We start from the raw sequence: 26,495 nt of genomic DNA, 5'->3' as shown, positions 1-26,495 counted from the left end.
GCCTCTTCATGCGGTGACATCGATAGACCGGTCGTGGGTCCTGATATTGGAGCCCAGGAGTATGCTTCGGTGGTAGCACAGGAGCTCTGGCCGGGCTAGCTTCAAGCTCAGTGGATGGAAACGCTAGCCAGGAGTAATCATCCGGGGTTGTGGTTAGCTAGTTAGCTAGTTGTGAAGATCCAGATGAGAATGTTCCGTTTGCGGTGGGAATCCGGGGATAAAAATAAAAATACAAATAATAGGTCCGTTATGCTCTGGTTAGAGTCGCGTTGTTCGAACTGGTGAGAGCTTTCCGAGCTAAAGGTTAGCTGAAGACCGCTAGCAATGGTTTGCTGACTGATAGCTGGTAGCTGGTAGTTAGCTGGATAGCTTCAGTTGAGGGGTTCCGGGGTTCCAGATCCAAAGTAAATATATATACTTTAGAAAAAAAGCAGATCCACGCTACATTGGGTGAGGCGGGTTGCAGGAGAGTATTTAGATGTTGAGGCAAAATGTTTTAAAAGATATGCGAAGAAGAATATGTTTAAAAATAAAAATAAAAACGCTTAAAAAAACTATATATACAAGGGACACGACACGACAGGACGTCCGACTGCTACGCCATCTTGGTTCTTGGAGTGACTTAGGCAGTATGGGTAACTTATCATGATGCTGACTACCATCTTTATAAATTGCAAATAGCAAACTTTTCTGGCGAAAGTACAGCATCTAATAAATTCAAAATCAACTGAGCATGTGTAATAGGTTCCCCAGAAGTGGTTATCATACCTCTGTGGCAGAGTCTTCAACTACCCGTACTAGCCCCCACTCTAAATCACTACTTATAGTAGCCGTATATACTATACTATACTATATATAGCAGTATTATTTTATATAACATCCTCCAGTCATTACTCGAGGCTGCTTTATTTACCAAAACACTGTGCGTCTCCTTCTATAATTACACTCCCCTCTACCAAGTTTGCGGACGACACAACAGTGGTAGGCTTGATTACCAACAACGACGAGACGGCCTACAGGGAGGAGGTGAGGGCCCTCGGAGTGTGGTGTCAGGAAAATAACCTCACACTCAACGTCAACAAAACTAAGGAGATGATTGTGGACTTCAGGAAACAGCAGAGGGAACACCCCCAAATCCACATCGATGGAACAGTAGTGGAGAGGGTAGTAAGTTAAGTTCCTCGGCATACACATCACAGACAAACTGAATAGGTCCACCCACACAGACAGCATCGTGAAGAAGGCGCAGCAGCGCCTCTTCAACCTCAGGAGGCTGAAGAAATTCGGCTTGTCACCAAAAGCACTCACAAACTTCTACAGATGCACAATCGAGAGCATCCTGGCGGGCTGTATCACCGCCTGGTATGGCAACTGCTCCGCCCACAACCGTAAGGCTCTCCAGAGGGTAGTGAGGTCTGCACAACGCATCACCGGGGGCAAACTACCTGCCCTCCAGGACACCTACACCACCTGATATTACATGAAGGCCATAAAGATCATCAAGGACATCAACCACCCGAGCCACTGCCTGTTCACCCTGCTATCATCCAGAAGGCAAGGTCAGTACAGGTGCATCAAAGCTGGGACCGAGAGACTGAAAAACAGCTTCTATCTCAAGGCCATCAGACTGTTAAACAGCCACCACTAACATTGAGTGGCTGCTGCCAACCCACTGACTCAACTCCAGCCACTTTAATAATGGGAATTGATGGGAAATGATGTAAAATATATCACTAGCCACTTTAAACAATGCTACCTAATATAATGTTTACATACCCTACATTATTCATCTCATATGTATACGTATATACTGTACTCTATATCATCTACTGCATCTTTATGTAATACATGTATCACTAGCCACTTTAACTATGCCACTTTGTTTACATACTCATCTCATATGTATATACTGTACTCGATACCATCTACTGTATCTTGCCTATGCTGCTCTGTACCATCACTCATTCATATATCCTTATGTACATATTCTTTATCCCCTTACACTTGTGTGTATAAGACAGTAGTTTAGGAATTGTTAGTTAGATTACTTGTTGGTTATTACTGCATTGTCGGAACTAGAAGCACAAGCATTTCGCTACACTCGCATTAACATCTGCTAACCATGTGTATGTGACAAATAAAATTAGATTAGATTTGATTTGATACCAACTCCTCAAAGAGTATTCTGATGGCCTCGGGCTTTCTGTAGGGGTGACGGCCACATTCAACAGAGTCATTGTATCTCTTCCCAACAGATCAACCTGGAGTTAAGGACAGGAATGCCTGCCTGCCCTCCTGACGTCTGGTGTTTTATCACCAATGGAGCAGGCAGTCTTTCCACTGTCTGCTGTCCGGAAGCTGAACGACCAAAATCTCTTCCCAAATGTATTCTTATTCCTTCAGGCTTATCGGCCGTCCGACAAGTCCCAATATCACTCAACTTCTTTTCTTTCCCATTATTGTCAATGACAAATAGGGTTTCTGTTCCTGTTGTAATGCCAAATCAATAGTAGCCAATTGGAAAACTTCACAATCAGTGTTTGTGTATGTGGGCGCCTGACCTTTTTCTTTCTGTACTCGACCCTCTCTCCTGTCCTTGTTCTTTTTACAGTCTCGGTGATTATGGCCGACTTCATTGCAGTGTTTACACAGTGCTTCCCCTCCTACCTTGCTAGTCCGTCCCCCTCTGTCACCCATACCCTTCCCCTCCTACCTTGCTAGTCCGTCCCCCTCTGTCACCCATACCCTTCCCCTCCTACCTTGCTAGTCCGTCCTCCTCTGTCACCCATACCCTTCCCCTCCTACCTTGCTAGTCCGTCCTCCTCTGTCACCCATACCCTTCCCCTCCTACCTTGCTAGTCCGTCCTCCTCTGTCCCCATACCCTTTCCCTCCTACCTTGCTAGTCCATCCCCCTCTGTCACCCATACCCTTCCCCTCCTACCTTGCTAGTCCGTCCTCCTCTGTCACCCATACCCTTCCCCTCCTACCTTGCTAGTCCGTCCTCCTCTGTCACCCATACCCTTCCCCTCCTACCTTGCTAGTCCGTCCTCCTCTGTCACCCATACCCTTCCCCTCCTACCTTGCTAGTCCGTCCTCCTCGGACCCCCATACCCTTTCCCTCCTACCTTGCTAGTCCATCCCCCTCTGTCACCCATACCCTTCCCCTCCTACCTTGCTAGTCCGTCCTCCTCTGTCACCCATACCCTTCCCCTCCTACCTTGCTAGTCCATCAGATACTCTGTCATCATACCCTTCCCTTCACCTCTGTCCGCTCTGCTAGACCCCACCCTTCCAGGTTCTGTTTGCTAGTCCATCCTGCTTATCTCTTCACCTCTCCCAGCTCTGCTTTTGTCACCCACCCCTTCCCCCCATTTTTAACACATCTGTCCTCCCTGAGAGTAATTCCCCTACTACTTGCTACTACTACTACTACTACTACTACTACTACTACTACTACTACTACTACTACTACTCCCTGAGAGTAATGTGCATAAAATACTACTACTTCAAAAGATAAAACAACATTTCAAATAACATAATCAAATTAAAATTAATGCTCTGAAAAAAGTCAAATAACATTATCAAGATCCCCTCAGGGTTGGAGATGACCAGAGATCCCTTCAGGGTTGGAGATGACCAGAGATCCCTCTCCCAGGTTGGAGATGACTCCTTTTGGTTGAGATGACCCCCTTCGCCCCAGGTTGGAGATAACTCTCCCTGAGGTTGGGTTACTATGACCAGAGATCCTACTACTACTAGATCTCCCTGGTTGGAGATGACCAGAAATCCTACTTCAGGGTTGGAGATGACCAGAGATCCCCTCAGGGTTGGAGATGACCAGAATCCCTTCAGGGTTGGAGATGACCAGAGATCCCTCAGGGTTGGAGATGACCAGAGATCCCTTCAGGGTTGGAGATGACCAGAGATCCCCTCAGGGTTGGAGATGACCAGAGATCCCTTCAGGGTTGGAGATGACCAGAGATCCCTCAGGGTTGGAGATGACCAGAGATCCCTTCAGGGTTGGAGATGACCAGAGATCCCCTCAGGGTTGGAGATGACCAGAGATCCCTTCAGGGTTGGAGATGACCAGAGATCCCTCAGGGTTGGAGATGACCAGAGATCCATCAGGGTTGGAGATGACCAGAGATCCCTTCAGGGTTGGAGATGACCAGAGATCCCTTCAGGGTTGGAGATGACCAGAGATCCCTTCAGGGTTGGAGATGACCAGAGATCCCTTCAGGGTTGGAGATGACCAGAGATCCCTTCAGGGTTGGAGATGACCAGAGATCCCTTCAGGGTTGGAGATGACCACAGATCCCTTCAGGGTTGGAGATGACCAGAGATCCCTTCAGGGTTGGAGATGACCACAGATCCCTTCAGGGTTGGAGATGACCACAGATCCCTTCAGGGTTGGAGATGACCACAGATCCCTTCAGGGTTGGAGATGACCAGAGATCCCTTCAGGGTTGGAGATGACCAGAGATCCCCTCAGGGTTGGAGATGACCAGAGATCCCTTCAGGGTTGGAGATGACCAGAGATCCCTCAGGGTTGGAGATGACCAGAGATCCCCTCAGGGTTGGAGATGACCAGAGATCCCTTCAGGGTTGGAGATGACCAGAGACCCCTCAGGGTTGGAGATGACCAGAGATCCTCTCTCTTCAGCTGAAACCTCTCGTTGAACAGACCCTCATAGTTCGGCTCTGTGGCGCTGTAACCGTACCCCAAACCAAAGTTTATCATCAGGATACGGTGTGGTAGGATGAAATGCACCTCTCCTCAAACAAAAATAGGGGTCTAGAAGTCGGTTGCAGCAGTCACATGATGGATCGTCAGTGGATCATAGTGGACCTCCTGTTTCTGTCAGGTAAGGAGACATGAAACCAGCTTTACATGAGCTGTGAAAGGAGCTGTGAAAGAGAGCTGTGAAAGAGAGCTGTGAAAGAGAGCTGTAAAAGAGAGCTGTAAAAGAGAGCTGTGAAAGAGAGCTGTGAAAGAGAGCTGTGAAAGAGAGCTGTGAAAGAGAGCTGTGAAAGAGAGCTGTGAAAGAGAGCTGTGAAAGAGAGCTGTGAAAGAGAGCTGTAAAAGAGAGCTGTGAAAGAGAGCTGTAAAGAGAGCTGTGAAATAGAGCTGTAAAAGAGAGCTGTAAAAGAGCTGTGAAAGAGAGCTGTAAAAGAGAGCTGTGAAAGAGAGCTGTGAAAGAGAGCTGTGAAAGAGAGCTGTAAAAGAGAGCTGTAAATAGAGCTGTGAAAGAGAGCTGTGAAAGAGAGCTGTGAAAGAGAGCTGTGAAAGAGAGCTGTGAAAGAGAGCTGTGAAAGAGAGCTGTAAAAGAGAGCTGTGAAAGAGAGCTGTGAAAGAGAGCTGTGAAAAGAGAAAGCTGTGAAAGAGAGCTGTGAAAGAGAGCTGTGAAAGAGAGCTGTGAAAGAGAGCTGTGAAAGAGAGCTGTGAAAGAGAGCTGTGAAAGAGAGCTGTGAGAGCTGTGAAAGAGAGCTGTAAAGAGAGCTGTAAAAGAGAGCTGTGAAAGAGAGCTGTGAAAGAGAGCTGTAAAAGAGAGCTGTAAATAGAGCTGTGAAAGAGAGCTGTGAAAGAGAGCTGTGAAAGAGAGCTGTGAAAGAGAGCTGTGAAAGTGAGCTGTGAAAGAGAGCTGTGAAAGAGAGCTGTGAAAGAGAGCTGTAAAGAGAGCTGTGAAAGAGAGCTGTGAAAGAGAGCTGTGAAAGAGAGCTGTAAAGAGAGCTGTGAAAGAGAGCTGTGAGAGAGAGCTGTGAAAGAGAGCTGTGAAAGAGAGCTGTGAAAGAGAGCTGTGAAAGAGAGCTGTGAAAGAAGCTGATAAGTTCAGACAGAGGATGATGAGTTCAGAGTTCACCAGCTCGGGAAGAGAGAGTGCTATTGAAATACAGTCCCGTGTAACTTTAACACAATACTTAGCTATAATATTTAGTCAAGTTCAGATTGAGGAATTCTCACGTGGAAATAAGATGAAGAACAATCCGAAAGTCCATACGTTGTTGGAGACAGTCTTCTACACAGTGCCAGCTACCTCCCAAAGCAGTTTTGTGTAAAGAGAGTGTGAGAAGAAGAGAGAAAAGAGCTGAGAGAGAGGAGAGAGAGAGAGAAAGAGAGCTGAGAGAGAAGAAAGAGAGAGAGAAAGAGCTGAGAGAGAGGAGAGCTGGAGAAAGAGCTGAGAGAGAGAGAAAGAGTAGAGTGAAGAGTGAGCTGTGAGAGAGAGCTGGAAAGAGTGCTGAAGAGAGCTGGGAAAGAGAGCTGGAAAGAGGAGTGTGAGAGAGAGCTGGGAGTGTTTTATTCATCATCACATCCTCTTGATTACTGTTCTTATATCTGAGGCTGTAAAGAGAGCTGGAGAGACACCTGTGCCAGGCAACATCAGCCAGGTGCCAGAGAGACTCCTTGAAAGCAGCCTCCCAAAATGTGATATAGTAACAGAGTTGAGCTGTCCCTGCTCAGCTGTGTGGACTGGCAGCACACAGATACACTGCCTGGTCCTTTCTCTGCACCATCTGTACTGTCAGAGACCACTGGCTATTGAAATACTGAGTCATTCCCTCAGAGTTTTCTTAGCTCCAGACTCTGAAGCCAGATTTAAACTCTGCCTCATAGCTTGCTGATTCACCAATGAGCGAGCCCATTACGTTTAGGGCCCTCTCCCTGGAGGTGCCTGTACCAGTACATGTAGTCATAGCTACCTCCTGAGAGCAGTGCATGTCCATGGAGGTGTTGGGTTGGCTACAGACGGAACTGGGCCACTGGCTGATCTCCACTGTCTGTATCACACCTGGAACATAGAGGAGGAGAAGAGAGAGAGGAAAGAGGAGAGAGGGGAGAGAGAAAGAGCTGAGAGAGAGAGAAGAGAGAGAGAGAGGAGCTAGTGAGAGAGAGGAGAGAGAGCGAGAGAGAGCGAGAGAGAGACGAGAGGAGAGAGAGGGAGAGAAGAGGGAGAGGGTTTTATTCATCATCACATCCTCTTGATTACTGTTCTTATATCTGGGCTGTACCTCCCCCTATCGGAGAGACACCCTGCCAGGCAACATCAGCCAGGGAGAGACCAGAGAGAGAGGGGCTTCCCAAAATCTGGAGGGAGGTCCCTGCTCACCGTGTGGACAGGAGACAGATACACTGCCTGGTCCTTTCTCTGAGATCTGACTGTCAGAGGGAGCCTTACTGAGCTCATTCCCTCAGAGTTTTCTGAGACTCTGAAGCCAGATTTAAACTCTGCCTCAGGCTGATTCACCTATGAGCGAGCCCATTAGTTTAGGGCCCTCTCCCTGGAGGTGCCTGTACCAGTACATGTAGTCATAGCCTGCGTCCTGAGAGCAGTGCATGTCCATGGAGGTGTTGGGTTGGCTACAGACGGAACTGGGCCACTGGCTGATCTCCACTGTCTGAGGACCTGGAACATAGAGGGAGGGAGAGACGGGGGAGAGGAGGGAGAGAAGAGGGAGGGAGAGAGGGAGAGAAGAGAAGAGAGAAGAGAGGAGGGAGATAAATTAATAGAAGGAGAGAAAACGAGACATTTCAGTCAAGAATTACAAAAAAAAACATTTGCTATTGTCCAAAAATTTGTGCTAAGGTTTTCCATTTCAAGTCACATTTCCATTTCAGTAATTTAGGATTTTAATTTACTGAGATAATTTCCCACTCACTGTCTCCCTCACTGTCTCCCTCACTGTCTCCCTCACTGTCTCCATTTCAAGACATCAAGACATTGATTAGAATCACCACTAAATCCTCACGTTACCTGTGTGGAAGAAGATGGAGACGGTGAGGGAGATGACAACTGTGATCATGTTGTCTCGGTAACTCGTTCTGGATAAGAGCGTCTGCTCAATGACTGACATGTAATTGTGAACGTGGAGTGATGACTGAGGTGACAAATCACAAACACACTGACATGTCTGAGGAGAGAGAATGGGCAGGAAATGACATCATCCCAACTTCTGTGACGACAACAAGATACACTGCCTTCTTCGTTCCTTAACATGATGTGAATAGACCCTAAACCCAGTACAAGAACACATTTAATAACCAAGGAAATCCAAAAACATTTACACCTTGTCGTGTGGTAAGTTCTCACTGTGTATGCCAGACAAAGACTATGAACTGTGTGATGTACCAGAGAGAGGGGTTTTTGTAAAGGAAGGAGGAGAATCTAGAGCAGTGTGCTTCTCTGGTCGCACAGAAATACTCCCAGAGTCCTCTGTGGTAGGATTGGATATCTGCAGGTCTCCACGACTACCTGCGTTTCCTTGGAGACTGAAGCGATCGTTGGTAAAGTCTGTCTCTAGGTTGGCTGTGCCGGAGTACAGGTAGCCAACTAGTGTGAGGGCTCCGCTCTGTGCTGGTCGTCTGTACCAGTACATGTAGAACACGTTTGAGGTGTTGTGGCTACAGCTGAGACTACTGCTTCCTTTCGGCCTCACTATTACTGTCTCGGGTGTCTGGGAGATTCTGCTGCTGTTCAAAACTACTTCATCAGAGACAGGAGATATCAAGCATGAAGTTTAGAGAAAACATTAAGAAACAAAACCATTGAAAAGTCCCTTATATGACTAGACAAGAGGTTGTCCTCTTTACATGTGTTCTGTGGTTATTTTTATTGTGAAAGTTTGACGAGTTTACCTGGCAACAGGAGCAGTAGGATGGAGAAGTTAACAGGAGCGTCGACCATCATCGTATTGTTCCACAGCAGAGGGATATATTCAGTGTTCTCCAGGGGAAAGCAGCTGTCTGTTTGTCCTCGTGAACTAACCTACAGGAGAGATGACTGTAGCAACACTGCCCCCGCTGGACAGCAGGTGAACTGCATCTATTTGTACACTACCACAGATAGAACAACGAGGTGGATAAGGCCAGAGACCTGATTCAATACGGTCCGCGGAATCATGCTCAGACCACGTAAAGAATTTGCCTAACTCCTAACCTTAACCCCCTTACCCCTGGTCCTTACCCTTGACCTCTGACCTGTGGTGCACAGTAATGATCACTAGCATTGGAACATAAATTCAATAAAGTTGCAATGAAAAATGTTTCTTTGTTATCCAAATTAAAAGCCCAATGAATAACTCACCTTTGTGTAATGATTTAACTCCCACCACTTGTGGGAAATTTATCATGAAGGCCTGTATAAATAACAACTGACAGGCTGCCACACACGTCACAGTAACAAATAGTAGCTAGCAAGAAACTGTTGTTAAAAATACGTTTTCCAAAGATTTGAAAGGAAAGGAAAGTAGACAATGAGTGTAGGGTGTTCCAGCAAGAGTGGACATCGAAATATGTATTTGTTGATGTATCAGGAAAGCTGAATGCTTAGTGTGCAAAGAGAGCATCGCTGTTTTGAAAGACTACAACTTGTCCCGACACTTCTAGACGAAGCGGTGGAGGGAATGTCTTAGTCACATCCAGGGAGGACTGAGTGGTGGAGGGAGTATCTTAGTCACATCCAGGGAGGTCTGAGTGGTGGAGGGAGTATCTTAGTCACATCCAGGGAGGTCTGAGTGGTGGAGAGAGTATCTTAGTCACATCCAGGGAGGTCTGAGTGGTGGAGAGAGTATCTTAGTCACATCCAGGGAGGTCTGAGTGGTGGAGGGAGGAGGGAGTATCTTAGTCACATCCAGGGAGGTCTGAGTGGTGGAGGGAGGAGGGTGGAGTATCTTAGTCACATCCAGGGAGGTCTGAGTGGTGGAGGGAGGAGGGAGTATCTTAGTCACATCCAGGGAGGTCTGAGTGGTGGAGGGAGTATCTTAGTCACATCCAGGGAGGTCGGAGTGGTGGAGGGAGGAGGGAGTATCTTAGTCACATCCAGGGAGGTCTGAGATGTGGTTAATGATTAAATCACAATACTGTGTTTGCTCTCAATTTCCCTTTGTCCTTGAAACTAGATTCTGGGTATTGTTGTCTGTGTAAAGGTACCCCAGCAGTTGTAGCTGTCTGTCCTGAGAATGAGACTGTCTGTACCAGATAATGACATCATAGTATTTTAGAGTGTGGGAACAGAAGAGATCAGCGGAGTTCCCTGGGGGTCATTACCAAGGCAACAAGAGTCTGGAGAATCCTGGCACATAGACACAACCCTGGGAGGACAGGAAGAGGAGGAGGAAGAAGAGGAGAGGAAGTGGGGGAGAAGGAGAGGATGAGGAAGAGGAGGAGGAAGATGTCCAGGAGGAAGAGGAGATGAACGGGAAGAGGGGAAGAAGAGGAGGAGGAAGAGGAGATGAAGACGGGAAGAGGGAGGAAGAAGAGGAGGAGGGAGAGGAAGAGGGAGATAATCAAATCCAGGGAGGTGTGGTGGAATTTAAGTTGACTAATGAATTGATTGTCAACAGGTTTTAGTCATCCAGATTGGACACAATTGCTTACAAACACAGAAATGTCCTCCATGATAATGAAATGTAACTCAATATATCACCATGGTCTTACCTGTGGAGACAGGATGTGATACCATGGTGATACCATGGTGACTGGTCCTCACTGACAGATAAATGCCCCCCCTCCCTTTAACTCCCCATCGTCCCCGTCTCTCCTAGTTCATGTGGTTTAATGCAGGTGTTTTGATACAGTACCAGATGGGTCTGATGGGTAGAGGTTTTTTTAGAGTAGACGAAGTGTCTCTGTACCACTGTGTATAACTAGCAGCACAGAAATACTCCCCACTGTCTTCTACTTGTCTCAGTTTGAGGAGATGAAGGAAGGCTTAAGTTCCTTCCATCACCTTTCACGAAACGTAACCTTTATATGAGGGTTCAACAGTCTGACCTGTATAGTATACATATGCTATGAGTTTCAGAGCCTCCCACAGGACACTGGTACCAGAGGATAGTGTCATCAGTTAGGGATTTTATGACTGCAGCTGAGTGGGACAGAGACATACGCATTGGCTCTACCAGCAATGTCCTCCAGAGGGAGACTGGTACACTACCTCACCTGAGAGACACGCCATGGTGAGAGTGACAGAGACAGATAAATGCCCACCCCCCCTTTAGTCCCCGCTCTCCAGCAGTGTAATGAGGTGACTGGTACACTACCAGATGGGTCTGATGGGTGAGAGACACACCTGGGGAGACTGAGACTAGAGACAGACGCACTTACTGTCTTCTACCAGCAGTGTGAGAGGAGACTGGTACACTACGTTACTGAGAGACACACCTGGGGAGAGAGACAGAGACAGACGTTTAGGCTCTACCAGCAGTGGTAGAGGGAGACTGTCACTACGTTACTGAGAGACACACCTGGGGAGGGACAGAGACAGACGCATTAGGCTCTACCAGCAGTGTAGAGGGAGACTGGTACACTACGTCACTGAGAGACACACCTGGGGAGAGAGACAGAGACAGACGCATTAGGCTCTACCAGCAGTGTAGAGGGAGACTGGTACACTACCTTACTGAGAGACACACCTGGGGAGAGAGACAGAGACAGATGCATTAGGCTCTACCAGCAGTGTAGAGGGAGACTGGTACACTACGTTACTGAGAGACACACCTGGGGAGAGAGACAGAGACAGACGCATTAGGCTCTACCAGCAGTGTAGAGGGAGACTGGTACACTACGTTACTGAGAGACACACCTGGGGAGAGAGACAGAGACAGACGCATTAGGCTCTACCAGCAGTGTAGAGGAGACTGGTACACTACGTTACTGAGAGACACACCTGGGGAGAGAGACAGAGACAGACGCATTAGGCTCTACCAGCAGTGTAGAGGGAGACTGGTACACTACCTCACTGAGAGACACACCTGGGGAGAGAGACAGAGACAGACGCATTAGGCTCTACCAGCAGTGTAGAGGGAGACTGGTACACTACCTCACTGAGAGACACACCTGGGGAGAGAGACAGAGACAGACGCATTAGGCTCTACCAGCAGTGTAGAGGGAGACTGGTACACTACCTCACTGAGAGACACCTGGGGAGAGAGACAGAGACAGACGCATTAGGCTCTACCAGCAGTGTAGAGGGAGACTGGTACACTACGTTACTGAGAGACACACCTGGGGAGAGAGACAGAGACAGACGCATTAGGCTCTACCAGCAGTGTAGAGGGAGACTGGTACACTACCTCACTGAGAGACACACCTGGGGAGAGAGACAGAGACAGACGCATTAGGCTCTACCAGCAGTGTAGAGGGAGACTGGTACACTACCTCACTGAGAGACACACCTGGGGAGAGAGACTGAGACAGACGCATTAGGCTCTACCAGCAGTGTAGAGGGAGACTGGTACACTACCTCACTGAGAGACACACCTGGGGAGAGAGACAGAGACAGACGCATTGGGCTCTACCAGCAGTGTAGAGGGAGACTGGTACACTACCTCACTGAGAGACACACCTGGGGAGAGAGACAGAGACAGATGCATTAGGCTCTACCAGCAGTGTAGAGGGAGACTGGTACACTACCTCACTGAGAGACACCTGGGGAGAGAGACAGAGACAGACGCATTAGGCTCTACCAGCAGTGTAGAGGGAGACTGGTACACTACGTTACTGAGAGACACACCTGGGGAGAGAGACAGAGACAGACGCATTAGGCTCTACCAGCAGTGTAGAGGGAGACTGGTACACTACGTTACTGAGAGACACACCTGGGGAGAGATGTAGAGAGAGAGAATTACTTATACTTTACAATACGTGAAAAAACGATTTGACCAAAATTACTTAAGTTTGGATGAAACCTTTGTTAAGTAGTTATTGTTATACATGTATACACATTGTTACTCTGTCATATTTAATAACTATTTTAGGCAACTACCAAATACAGTGACTGTAGTTAAAATACCTGTGATCCAGAACAGTAGGACAGTAAAAATGAAGAGTAGTTTGCACATGTTGACTCTCAGTGATGGTTGAATACCATCTGACATCTCATCTGAACCGAGTGGAGAGGAGGGCCAGGACGTGACCTCACCACAGACTGGAGATGAGATGTGATGTCATCAGAAATGATCAGAGATGATGTCATCAGAGATGTGATGTCATCAGAGATGTGATGTCATCAGAGATGAGATGTCATCAGAGATGTGATGTCATCAGAGATGTGATGTCATCAGAGATGTGATGTCATCAGAGATGAGATGTCATCAGAGATGTGATGACATCAGAGATGTGATGTCATCAGAGATGTGATGACATCAGAGATGTGATGTCATCAGAGATGTGATGACAGAAGGCAGCGTGACATCAGACCGGCTTTAACGTTATCTTATATTATTCACATGTCGTGTATCACAGTGGCTTTGGAAATTCAATGCCATTTTCTAAAGAAGGCAAATAATTAGTAGGGAAACCCTTTCGTCATCATTTTGACGTCGTCAGATTGGCTTTACTTGCGGTATAACGTTTGCTCGCTACGTAAGATTGACAGGAGACTACTGGATTATTACCAAGCTCATGTTATTATTGCAAGCTAATTTTTGACAACCTTTTGCCAGGTAATGACAACATTGTACGGAAGCCCTGAAGCCCAAGTTGTTCAAACAACTTCACTAAGTCGTTCAAACGAGATACTAATTCATTTCAACGACATATCTTGTTTGAATTACTTAATTGTTTTTTTGTGGTTCTAATTATTCCTCATTTGTTATGCATCTTGTCAGACGGTGTAACGGTTGCCTGAAACCATTCATACACGGATTCCATCCATTGATGTGATTATTCATTGACAGTATTTTTGATAACCCAAAGCAGGGCTACTTTTGAATGCCAGGCCACGTCTAAGTGGCTGAGGAGCAGATAAACATTTTTGGGGGAGGGGCTGAGCCACAAGCTCTGCTCTGCATTTTATTTTATTTTATTGTGACCCCACCCACAGTAACCTATATCTAGTATATTTTAATTATTGTGACCCCACCCACAGTAACCTATATCTAGTATATTTTAATTATTGTGACCCCACCCACAGTAACCTATATCTAGTATATTTTAATTATTGTGACCCCCCACCCACAGTAACCTATATCTAGTTTATTTGAATTATTGTGACCCCACCCACAGTAACCTATATCTAGTTTATTTTAATTATTGTGACCCCACCCACAGTGACCTATATCTAGTATATTTTAATTATTGTGACCCCACCCACAGTAACCTATATCTAGTATATTTTAATTATTGTGACCCCACCCACGTTAACCTATATCTAGTTAATTTTAATTATTGTGATCCTACCCACAGTGAACAATATTTTGTTTATTTTAATTATTGTGACCCCACCCACAGTAACCTATATCTAGTATATTTTAATTATTGTGACCCCACCCACAGTGACCTATATCTAGTATATTTTAATTATTGTGACCCCACCCACAGTGACCTATATCTAGTATATTTTAATTATTGTGACCCCACCCACAGTAACCTATATCTAGTATATTTTAATTATTGTGATCCCACCCACAGTAACCTATATCTAGTATATTTTAATTATTGTGACCCCACCCACAGTGACCTATATCTAGTATATTTTAATTATTGTGACCCCACCCACAGTGACCTATATCTAGTTATTTTAATTATTGTGACCCCACCCACAGTAACCTATATCTAGTTAATTTTAATTATTGTGACCCCACCCACAGTGACCTATATCTAGTTATTTTAATTATTGTGACCCCACCCACAGTTACCTATATCTAGTTAATTTTAATTATTGTGACCCCACCCACAGTGACCTATATCTAGTATATTTTAATTATTGTGACCCCACCCACAGTAACCTATATCTAGTTTATTTTAATTATTGTGACCCCACCCACAGTGACCTATATCTAGTTAATTTTAATTATTGTGACCCCACCCACAGTAACCTATATCTAGTATATTTTAATTATTGTGACCCCACCCACAGTAACCTATATCTAGTATATTTTAATTATTGTGACCCCACCCACAGTGACCTATATCTAGTATATTTTAATTATTGTGACCCCACCCACAGTAACCTATATCTAGTATATTTTAATTATTGTGACCCCACCCACAGTAACCTATATCTAGTATATTTTAATTATTGTGACCCCACCCTATATCTAGTAACCTTACCTATATCTAGTATATTTTAATTATTGTGACCCCACCCACAGTGACCTATATCTAGTATATTTTAATTATTGTGACCCCACCCACAGTTACCTATATCTAGTTAATTTTAATTATTGTGACCCCACCCACAGTAACCTATATCTAGTATATTTTAATTATTGTGACCCCACCCACAGTAACCTATATCTAGTATATTTTAATTATTGTGACCCCACCCACAGTAACCTATATCTAGTATATTTTAATTATTGTGACCCCACCCACAGTAACCTATATCTAGTATATTTTAATTATTGTGACCCCACCCACAGTAACCTATATCTAGTATATTTTAATTATTGTGACCCCACCCACAGTAACCTATATCTAGTATATTTTAATTATTGTGACCCCACCCACAGTAACCTATATCTAGTATATTTTAATTATTGTGACCCCACCCACAGTAACCTATATCTAGTATATTTTAATTATTGTGACCCCACCCACAGTAACCTATATCTAGTATATTTTAATTTTATTTGTGACCCCACCCACAGTGACCTATATCTAGTATATTTTAATTATTGTGACCCCACCCACAGTAACCTATATATCTAGTATATTTTAATTATTGTGACCCCACCCACAGTAACCTATATCTAGTATATTTTAATTATTGTGACCCCACCCACAGTGACCTATATCTAGTTTATTTTAATTATTGTGACCCCACCCACAGTTACCTATATCTAGTTTATTTTAATTATTGTGACCCCACCCACAGTAACCTATATCTAGTATATTTTAATTATTGTGACCCCACCCACAGTAACCTATATCTAGTATATTTTAATTATTGTGACCCCACCCACAGTAACCTATATCTAGTATATTTTAATTATTGTGACCCCACCCACAGTGACCTATATCTAGTTTATTTTAATTATTGTGACCCCATTTATCTAGTATATTTTAATTATTGTGACCCCACCCACAGTGACCTATATCTAGTTTATTTTCTACTTTCTAACATTAAGATATGTAGTTTCCATTTTGAAGGACTGAAAATGTTTATTTGTTTTCTTTAACCTTTATTTAACTAGGTAAGTCAGTTAAGAACAAATTCTTAATTACATTGACGGCCCTACCCCGGCCAAACCTTCCCCTAACCCGGACGACGCTGGGCAAATTGTGCACCGCCCTAGGGGACTCCCGATGTCACACCCTGACCATAGTTTGCTTTGTATGTTTCTATGTTTTGTTTGGTCATGGTGTGATCTGAGTGGGCATTCTATGTTGGATGTCTTGTTTGTCTATTTCTATGTCTGGCCTGATATGGTTCTCAATCAGAGGCACGTGTTAGTCATTGTCTCTGATTGGGAACCATATTTAGGTAGCCTGGGTTCCACTGTGTGTTTGTGGGTGATTGTTCCTGTCTCTGTGTTTTGCACCAGATAGGGCTGTTTTCGGTTTTCGTACGTTTGTTATTCAGTTAGTTTCATCGTGTATAGTTTCCTTATTAAATAAAAATGAATCACAACTACGCTGCATTTTTGTCCGCTCCTCCTTCCCACAACGAAAGCCGTGACACCCCCGGGTGTGATACAGCCCGGGAACGAACCAGGGTCTATAGTGACTCCTCTAGCACTGAGATGCAGTGCCTTAGACCGCTGCGCCACTTGGAAAACCAGTGTATTAACAGATGTTAAACTGTAAAAATATGTTTTAGTTTCTCTTGTAATAGAAACACCATAATATACAGTACCAGTCAGAAGTTTGGACCTCAAGGCTTTTTCTTTATTTGTACTATTTTCTACATTGTAGAATAATAGTGAAGACATCAAAACTATAAAATAACATGTATGGAATCATTGCCCTTCTGGTCTCAGGTTCAGGAAATCTAAAATTGACCCTAGAAATAGTACTGTTAGGAGATCTGGAGAGACCGGGTCAGTCAGTTACTAATATACTAATACTCTTAGTAAATGTATTGATCTGGAGAGACCGGGTCAGTCAGTTACTAAACTACTAATAATCTTAGTAGAAGTATTGATCTGGGAGACCGGGTCAGTCAGTTACTAAACTACTAATACTCTTAGTAGAAGTATTGATGTTAGGAGATCTGGAGAGACCGGGTCAGTCAATTACTAAACTACTAATACTCTTAGTAAAAGTATTGATCTGGAGAGACCGGGTCAGTCAGTTACTAATATACTAATACTCTTAGTAAAAGTATTGATCTGGAGAGACCGGGTCAGTCAATTACTAATATACTAATACTCTTAGTAAAAGTATTGATCTGGAGAGACCGGGTCAGTCAGTTACTAATATACTAATACTCTTAGTAAAAGTATTGATCTGGGAGACCGGGTCAGTCAGTTACTAAACTACTAATACTCTTAGTAGAAGTATTGATGTTAGGAGATCTGGAGAGACCGGGTCAGTCAATTACTAAACTACTAATACTCTTAGTTAAAGTATTGATCTGGAGAGACCGGGTCAGTCAGTTACTAATATACTAATACTCTTAGTAAAAGTATTTATCTTCAACAGGCAATCTGTAGATTCTATTTGATAGATTGAAATTGTACGTTAAACATCATAGCGTAGTTGAAAGATATGTGTTGCGTAGAAACACGAAGTGGGTGACCAGCAGAGATAGATGGGAGGAGCTGAGGGAAGCTGAGGGTTGGTATGTGGAATTGGAGACAAGTGGGAGCAGAGTTGCTCTGTGAGAGAGAGAATGATGGGATGGGCTGAGGGAAGCTGAGGGTTGGGGTGTGGAATTGGAGACAAGGGGGAGCAGAGTTGCTGTGTGAGAGAGAGAATGATGGGATGGGCTGAGGGAAGCTGAGGGTTGGGATGTGGAATTGGAGACAAGGGGGAGCGGAGTTGCTGTGTGAGAGAGAGAATGATGGTCAAAAGATAAAGGGGAAAAAAAGTCAAAATAAATCATAATGAATGTACATTTGAATGACACTAAGTGGCAGTGTTTTTACAACTAATGCTGGTTGGCCTGAGGCTGATGCTGTGCAGGTGTTTGTACACAGGCATATACACACACTCTCCTTCAAATAAACACATACAAGAACACACACATACATGTAATAGTACCAGACACACAAACATATACAGTCGGCATTGATGTTATGATTTTAGTTGTCGTTGATGTCCTTTGTTTTAAATATATTATTTTGTTTTAAAAAATTGCATCGTTGTTTGCTGTTTTCCTCTGTCTTTTCCTTGTTTCTCTTTAGTTAATTCTTTTGGTTTTTGGTGCATTGGGGGGTTCTCGGGAGAATGGAATTAATTGTAATTCTTATTTTTTTTCCGGGGGGGGGGGACTGTGGGAGGGGTCTTGAATGGTTGAGGGACACCTATCAGGGAACTGTGGGGAGGGATCTTGGAGGGTTCGGGTTTCACAAGATTGTGATCATGAAAAAGGAAACTATGACATATATTTTATATCACTATCATGCACACGCAGCCTCACACATAAGGATGGCTCTGCTGCAGAAAGACTGATACATGTTTGACAGTATCTTGATGCTGTATTGTTTGTCCTTCATGTTCTAATGCTTTAATGTTACCCCTTTCTTGTTTTTTTTTTGTAATAAATAATATTTAAAAAAAATATATATATAAAAATAGCCACCCCAAAGTAGCCACCCTTTGCCTTGATGACAGCTTTGGACACTCTCGGCATTCTCTCAACCAGCTTCACCTGGAATGCTTTTCCAACAGTCTTGACGGAGTTCCCACATATGCTGAGCACTTGTTGGCTGCTTTTCCTTCACACACACCCTCACACATAAGGAGGGCTCTGCGAAGAACTCTGTGAAGAATTTATTTGGGATTCAATTGCTGAAAATGGTAACTCTAATGAACTAATCCTCTGCAGCAGAGGTAACTCTGGGTCTTCCTTTCCTGTGTGGGTCATCATGAGAGACAGTTTCATCGTAGCGCTTGATGGTTTTTGTGACTGCAGTTGAAGAAACTTTCAAAGTTCTTGAATTTTTCCGTACCTTCATGTCATAAAGTAATGATGGACTGTAATTTCTCTTTGCTTATTTGAGCTGTTCTTAACATAATATGGACTTGGTCTTTTACCAAATAGGGCTATCTTCTGTATATCACCCTTACCTTGTGACAACACAACTGATTGGCTCAAACGCATTAAAAAGGAAAGAAATTCCACAAATTTCATTTTAACAAGGCACACAGTTTAATTTAAATACATTCCAGGTGACTACCTCATGAAGCTGGTTGAGAGAATGCCATGAGTGTGCAAAGCTGTCATCAAGGCAAAGGGTGGCTTCATTGAAGAATCTAAAATATGTTTTTATTTGTTTAACGTTGTGGTTTGAGAGAACAATGTTGTAGTTTAGTATTCTATGTGAACACTCCATCTTGTTTGTACCAGAGAACAATGTTGTAGTTTAGTATTCTATGTGAACACTCCATCTTGTTTGTACCAGAGAACCCTTTTGGGTTCTATGTGGAACTCTTTTGGTACTAGGTACAACCCTTTTGGTTTTTATGTAGAACTCTTTCCACAGAAGGTTCCCAAAAGAGTCCTACTTGGAACTAAACACTGGGGACAGGCGAATAAACAATTTTTTCAAAGAGTATGTCTAAGGGAATTGTGTTTGGTTGCAGTGGTGGAGTAATATTGTTTTAGGTTAATTAAGAAAGCACGTTTTTTTAATCCATTGTTTTTATGAAGTCATAATTTCCTCACAGTTTGTACCGACAGATGCAGACAATTGAATAGCTTATTATTTATATGCATGAAATTTATCCTCCAATTGCAATATCTGCTTATGCCAACAGATATTGTCTCAAGAAAATGTTTTATTTTCAATCCTCTCAAACACCAAGTTAGGCATCGGCTAATTCTTCACGTTTTACTGGTGACTCGTCCAAAAGTCCAAATCTTCATGCAAATCATTTGATCTCAATCAGTTTAATGGGAATATGCATTTAGATCTTATTGAATTACTGTCTCGTGAATTAGAGCAGATGGTGTTAACACACTTTTGGCCTTGTGTTTTTATATCGAAGCTTACAGTGCCTTCAGAAAGACTACCACTTGATTAGCCTATCAGAAGTGTCTAAAGCCATGACATCATTTTTATATTGAAGCATACAGTGCCTTCAGAAAGTATACCACTTGATTAGCTTATCAGAAGTGTCTAAAGCCTTGACCTCATTTTTAAATCGAAGCATACAGTGCCTTCAGATAGTATACCACTTGATTAGCCTATCAGAAGTGTCTAAAGCCATGACATCATTTTTATATTGAAGCATATAGTGCCTTCAGAAAGAATACCACTTGATTAGCCTATCAGAAGTGTCTAAAGCCATGACATCATTTTTATATCGAAGCATACAGTGCCTTCAGATAGTATACCACTTGATTAGCCTATCAGAAGTGTCTAAAGCCATGACATCATTGTTATATCGAAGCATACAGTGCCTTCAGAAAGTCTACCACTTGACTATTTCTACATTCTGTTACAGCCTCAATTCAAAATAAATTACATCTATTTTATTTCACCCATCTACACACGATACCCCATTATGACATCACACTACCCCATAATGACATCACAATACCCCATAATGACATCACAATACCCCATAACAATTATCTTGTCTCCTTTTTCCTATTTAGCACCCTGCGTTTGACCAGGGACCCCATGCAGCCCCTTTTACAGGTCCGTGTGGAGAACCCCTGCCTCCTTGGTGGAGAAGTGGGGAAGTGTTGCAGCTAAACAATGGAAACCAGCCACTTATAACAGCATCATTACCATCTGGTTGATATCTAATGGTTCAGAGCAAAGTGTTGTTGAAGTGGTTGAAGACAGGTGCAGGTGTATAGAGCTGTAGTCAGGATTATATGAGGAGGATCAGAGAGGGTTTTTGTAGAGGAGAGAGGGTATAGTGAAACACTGTGCGTAAGTAGCAGCACAGAAATACACTGCACTGTCTTCAGTTCCTCTCAGTTTAGGAATATGTAGATACGCCATTTTCCCAGTTGCAGCATCTCCACTCACAGTGAAACGCCCTTTAAAGGAATCTTCCACGGCAGGATTGGTGAGTAGCACATACCCAATGAGTTTCAGAGCAGTGTCTTGTTCTGACTGCTGGTACCACAGTATCATGTTGTAGTTTGGAACAGTATGGCTGCAGTTCAGTTGAATGGTATTGTCAGGTCCTTTTAGTATTGCAGTAGGAGTCTGCTGGACTTGGTCTGTTTGTGACAGCCCTGTGGATGAAAACAGAACAACTAAAATCTACAGTTGACAGCAATATATTTGGTTAGTAAATATCTTTAATCTGAACAGTGATATAGTACCTGTCACCCACAGTAGTAGAGTTGCAACATGTATGAGAAGCTTGATCATGTTGATGGTTCTGGAGAGAAGAGTCACATGGACAAGGAGAAAGGGTTTTCAGACAGTCAGAGATGTGATGGAGGCTCGTGGGAGTGTCAAATGTTTTGTTTGCATCCGAAATGACACCCTATTCCCTATATAGTGCACTACTTTAGACCAGAGTCTTATGGCACCCTATTCCCTATATCGTGCACTACTTTAGACCAGAGCCCTATGGCACCCTATTACCTATATATTGCCCTACTTTTGACCACAGCCAATAGGGGTGAAAAGAGAAAAACGCAATAGAGTTGAGTAGAACTGAGCTGCTGGAGGGGAAGGAAATGACATCATGATGTGCATTGATATTCAAAACAGATGCATAGTTCCCCGAACGGTCTCCTGCTTGACAAAAAGGTACATTGTAGAACAAACCAGAACATAGTGGTTTATAGCAGGTGTGCTGGGTGTTGATGTACCCAGGACATCTATAGTGGTTTATCAAATCAAATCAAATGTATTTATATAGCCCTTCGTACATCAGCTGATATCTCAAAGTGTTGTACAGAAACCCAGCCTAAGATCCCAAACAGCAAGCAATGCAGGTGTAGAAGCACGGTGGCTAGGAAAAACTCCCTAGAAAGGCCAAAACCTAGGAAGAAGCCTAGAGAGGAGCCAGGCTATGTGGGGTGGCCAGTCCTCTTCTGGCTGTGCCGGGTGGAAATTATAACAGAACATGGCCAAGATGTTCAAATGTTCATAAATGACCAGCATGGTCGAATAATAATAAGGCAGAACAGTTGAAACTGGAGCAGCAGCACGGTCAGGTGGACTGGGGACAGCAAGGAGTCATCATGTCAGGTCGTCCTGGGGCATGGTCCTAGGGCTCAGGTCCTCCGAGAGAGAGAAAGAAAGAGAGAAAGAGAGAATTAGAGAGAGCACATGTGGGGTGAACAGTCCTCGTCTGGCTGTGCCGGGTGGAGATTATAACAGAACATGGCCAAGATGTTCAATATAACAGGTGTACTTCCGGGTTGGAGCGAGCGGTCGCATCTACACTTCGGTCCGCAGGTAGTATAACTTTTCATTACATTTCATTATAGTACAACGGTTTGATTTGTCTAATCTTAGCAATTTCTTCTTAGCTAGCTACATAGCCGTCTTTGTATCAAAGATAATTGCGTAATTATCATATTTCGTCGTCCTAACGTAGTCTACACTGCTATCTGCCCAGCAGCTAGCTAACGTCCACCGTCTACCGAATACCAGCACTGTAGAAACTATTACACTCAACTGAACGACTTGATTAGTGTAGTGTTAGCTAGCTACATAGTTGTCTTTGCTGTCTTCGTATCCAAGATAATTGTGTAGTTTAGAGTGTGTAGACTTAGAGTGATTATCTTAATTTACCGAGGTTAGCAAGCCAGCTATTTGTCGTCCTTAACGTAGGAGATACTGCTAGCTAGCTAGCCAACAGCTAGCCAACGTCTACCGAATAGAACTTCAACAACCCGGTCAACATTCCGCTTCGCTCCACAGGTAGTATCACATTTTCATTTCACTTCATTACAGTACAACGGTTTGATTTGTTTGATCGTAGCTATCTAGCTACTTAGCCGTCTGTGTATCAAAGACAATTGTGTAGTCTAGAGCGATTTTCTAGGTTAGCTAGCCAGCTTTTGTCGTTCTTTCAACGTAACGTAACGTAATCAACACTGCTAGCTAGCCAGCTAGCCCCGAATAGCAGCACTGTAGAAACTATTGCACTCAACGGAACGACTTGATTAGTGTAGTGTCAACAACGCAGCCACTGCCAGCTTGCCTACAAAGTCAACAACGCAGCCACTGCCAGCTAGCCTACTCCAGCAGTACTGTATCATTTCAATCATTTTAGTCAATAAGATTCTTGCTACGTAAGCTTAACTTTCTGAACATTCGAGACGTGTAGTCCACTTGTCATTCCAATCTCCTTTGCATTAGCGTAGCCTCTTCTGTAGCCTGTCAACTATGTGTCTATCTATCCCTGTTCTCTCCTCTCTGCACAGACCATACAAACGCTCCACACCGCGTGGCCGCGGCCACCTTAATCTGGTGGTCCCAGCGCGCACGACCCACGTGGAGTTCCAGGTCTCCGGTAGCCTCTGGAACTGCCGATCTGCGGCCAACAAGGCAGAGTTCATCTCAGCCTATGCCTCCCTCCAGTCCCTCGACTTCTTGGCACTGACGGAAACATGGATCACCACAGATAACACCGCTACTCCTACTGCTCTCTCTTCGTCCGCCCACGTGTTCTCGCACACCCCGAGAGCTTCTGGTCAGCGGGGTGGTGGCACCGGGATCCTCATCTCTCCCAAGTGGTCATTCTCTCTTTCTCCCCTTACCCATCTGTCTATCGCCTCCTTTGAATTCCATGCTGTCACAGTTACCAGCCCTTTCAAGCTTAACATCCTTATCATTTATCGCCCTCCAGGTTCCCTCGGAGAGTTCATCAATGAGCTTGATGCCTTGATAAGCTCCTTTCCTGAGGACGGCTCACCTCTCACAGTCCTGGGCGACTTTAACCTCCCCACGTCTACCTTTGACTCATTCCTCTCTGCCTCCTTTTTTCCACTCCTCTCCTCTTTTGATCTCACCCTCTCACCTTCCCCCCTACTCAGAAGGCAGGCAATACGCTCGACCTCATCTTCACTAGATGCTGTTCTTCCACTAACCTCATTGCAACTCCCCTTCAAGTCTCCGACCACTACCTTGTATCCTTTTCCCTCTCGCTCTCATCCAACACTTCCCACACTGCCCCTACTCGGATGGTACCGCGCCGTCCCAACCTTCGCTCTCTCTCCCCCGCTACTCTCTCCTCTTCCATCCTATCATCTCTTCCCTCTGCTCATACCTTCTCCAACCTATCTCCTGATTCTGCCTCCTCAACCCTCCTCTCTTCCCTTTCTGCATCCTTTGACTCTCTATGTCCCCTATCCTCCAGGCCGGCCCGATACTCCCCTCCCGCTCCGTGGCTCGACGACTCATTGCGAGCTCACAGAACAGGGCTCCGGGCAGCCGAGCGGAAATGGAGGAAAACTCGCCTCCCTGCGGACCTGGCATCCTTTCACTCCCTCCTCTCTACATTTTCCTCCTCTGTCTCTGCTGCTAAAGCCACTTTATACCACTCTAAATTCCAAGCATCTGCCTCTAACCCTAGGAAGCTCTTTGCCACCTTCTCCTCCCTCCTGAATCCTCCTCCCCCTCCCCCCTCCTCCTCCCTCTCTGCAGATGACTTCGTCAACCATTTTGAAAAGAAGGTCGACGACATCCGATCCTCGTTTGCTAAGTCAAACGACACTGCTGGTTCTGCTCACACTGCCCTACCCTGTGCTCTGACCTCTTTCTCCCCTCTCTCTCCAGATGAAATCTCGCTTCTTGTGACGGCCGGCCGCCCAACAACCTGCCCGCTTGACCCTATCCCCTCCTCTCTTCTCCAGACCATTTCCGGAGACCTTCTCCCTTACCTTACCTCACCTCGCTCATCAACTCATCCCTGACCGCTGGCTACGTCCCTTCCGTCTTCAAGAGAGCGAGAGTTGCACCCCTTCTGAAAAAACCTACACTCGATCCCTCCGATGTCAACAACTACAGACCAGTATCCCTTCTTTCTTTTCTCTCCAAAACTCTTGAACGTGCCGTCCTTGGCCAGCTCTCCCGCTATCTCTCTCAGAATGACCTTCTTGATCCAAATAGGTCAGGTTTCAAGACTAGTCATTCAACTGAGACTGCTCTTCTCTGTATCACGGAGGCGCTCCGCACTGCTAAAGCTAACTCTCTCTCCTCTGCTCTCATCCTTCTAGACCTATCGGCTGCCTTCGATACTGTGAACCATCAGATCCTCCTCTCCACCCTCTCCGAGTTGGGCATCTCCGGCGCGGCCCACGCTTGGATTGCGTCCTACCTGACAGGTCGCTCCTACCAGGTGGCGTGGCGAGAATCTGTCTCCTCACCACGCGCTCTCACCACTGGTGTCCCCCAGGGCTCTGTTCTAGGCCCTCTCCTATTCTCGCTATACACCAAGTCACTTGGCTCTGTCATAACCTCACATGGTCTCTCCTATCATTGCTATGCAGACGACACACAATTAATCTTCTCCTTTCCCCCTTCTGATGACCAGGTGGCGAATCGCATCTCTGCATGTCTGGCAGACATATCAGTGTGGATGACGGATCACCACCTCAAGCTGAACCTCAGCAAGACGGAGCTGCTCTTCCTCCCGGGGAAGGACTGCCCGTTCCATGATCTCGCCATCACGGTTGACAACTCCATTGTGTCCTCCTCCCAGAGCGCTAAGAACCTTGGCGTGATCCTGGACAACACCCTGTCGTTCTCAACTAACATCAAGGCGGTGGCCCGTTCCTGTAGGTTCATGCTCTACAACATCCGCAGAGTACGACCCTGCCTCACACAGGAAGCGGCGCAGGTCCTAATCCAGGCACTTTTCATCTCCCGTCTGGATTACTGCAACTCGCTGTTGGCTGGGCTCCCTGCCTGTGCCATTAAACCCCTACAACTCATCCAGAACGCCGCAGCCCGTCTGGTGTTCAACCTTCCCAAGTTCTCTCACGTCACCCCGCTCCTCCGCTCTCTCCACTGGCTTCCAGTTGAAGCTCGCATCCGCTACAAGACCATGGTGCTTGCCTACTGAGCTGTGAGGGGAACGGCACCGCAGTACCTCCAGGCTCTGATCAGGCCCTACACCCAAACAAGGGCCCTGCGTTCATCCACCTCTGGCCTGCTCGCCTCCCTACCACTGAGGAAGTACAGTTCCCGCTCAGCCCAGTCAAAACTGTTCGCTGCTCTGGCCCCCCAATGGTGGAACAAACTCCCTCACGACGCCAGGACAGCGGAGTCAATCACCACCTTCTGGAGACACCTGAAACCCCACCTCTTCAAGGAATACCTAGAATAGGATAAAGTAATCCTTCTCACCCCCCCCCCTTAAATGATTTAGATGCACTATTGTAAAGTGGCTGTTCCACTGGATGTCATAAGGTGAATTCACCAATTTGTAAGTCGCTCTGGATAAGAGCGTCTGCCAAAT

The sequence above is a fragment of the Oncorhynchus masou genome, unplaced genomic scaffold, assembly GCF_036934945.1.
Source record: "Oncorhynchus masou masou isolate Uvic2021 unplaced genomic scaffold, UVic_Omas_1.1 unplaced_scaffold_1122, whole genome shotgun sequence".
NCBI classification, from domain to species: Eukaryota; Metazoa; Chordata; class Actinopteri; order Salmoniformes; family Salmonidae; genus Oncorhynchus; species Oncorhynchus masou.
This window is presented reverse-complemented; position numbering follows the sequence as displayed.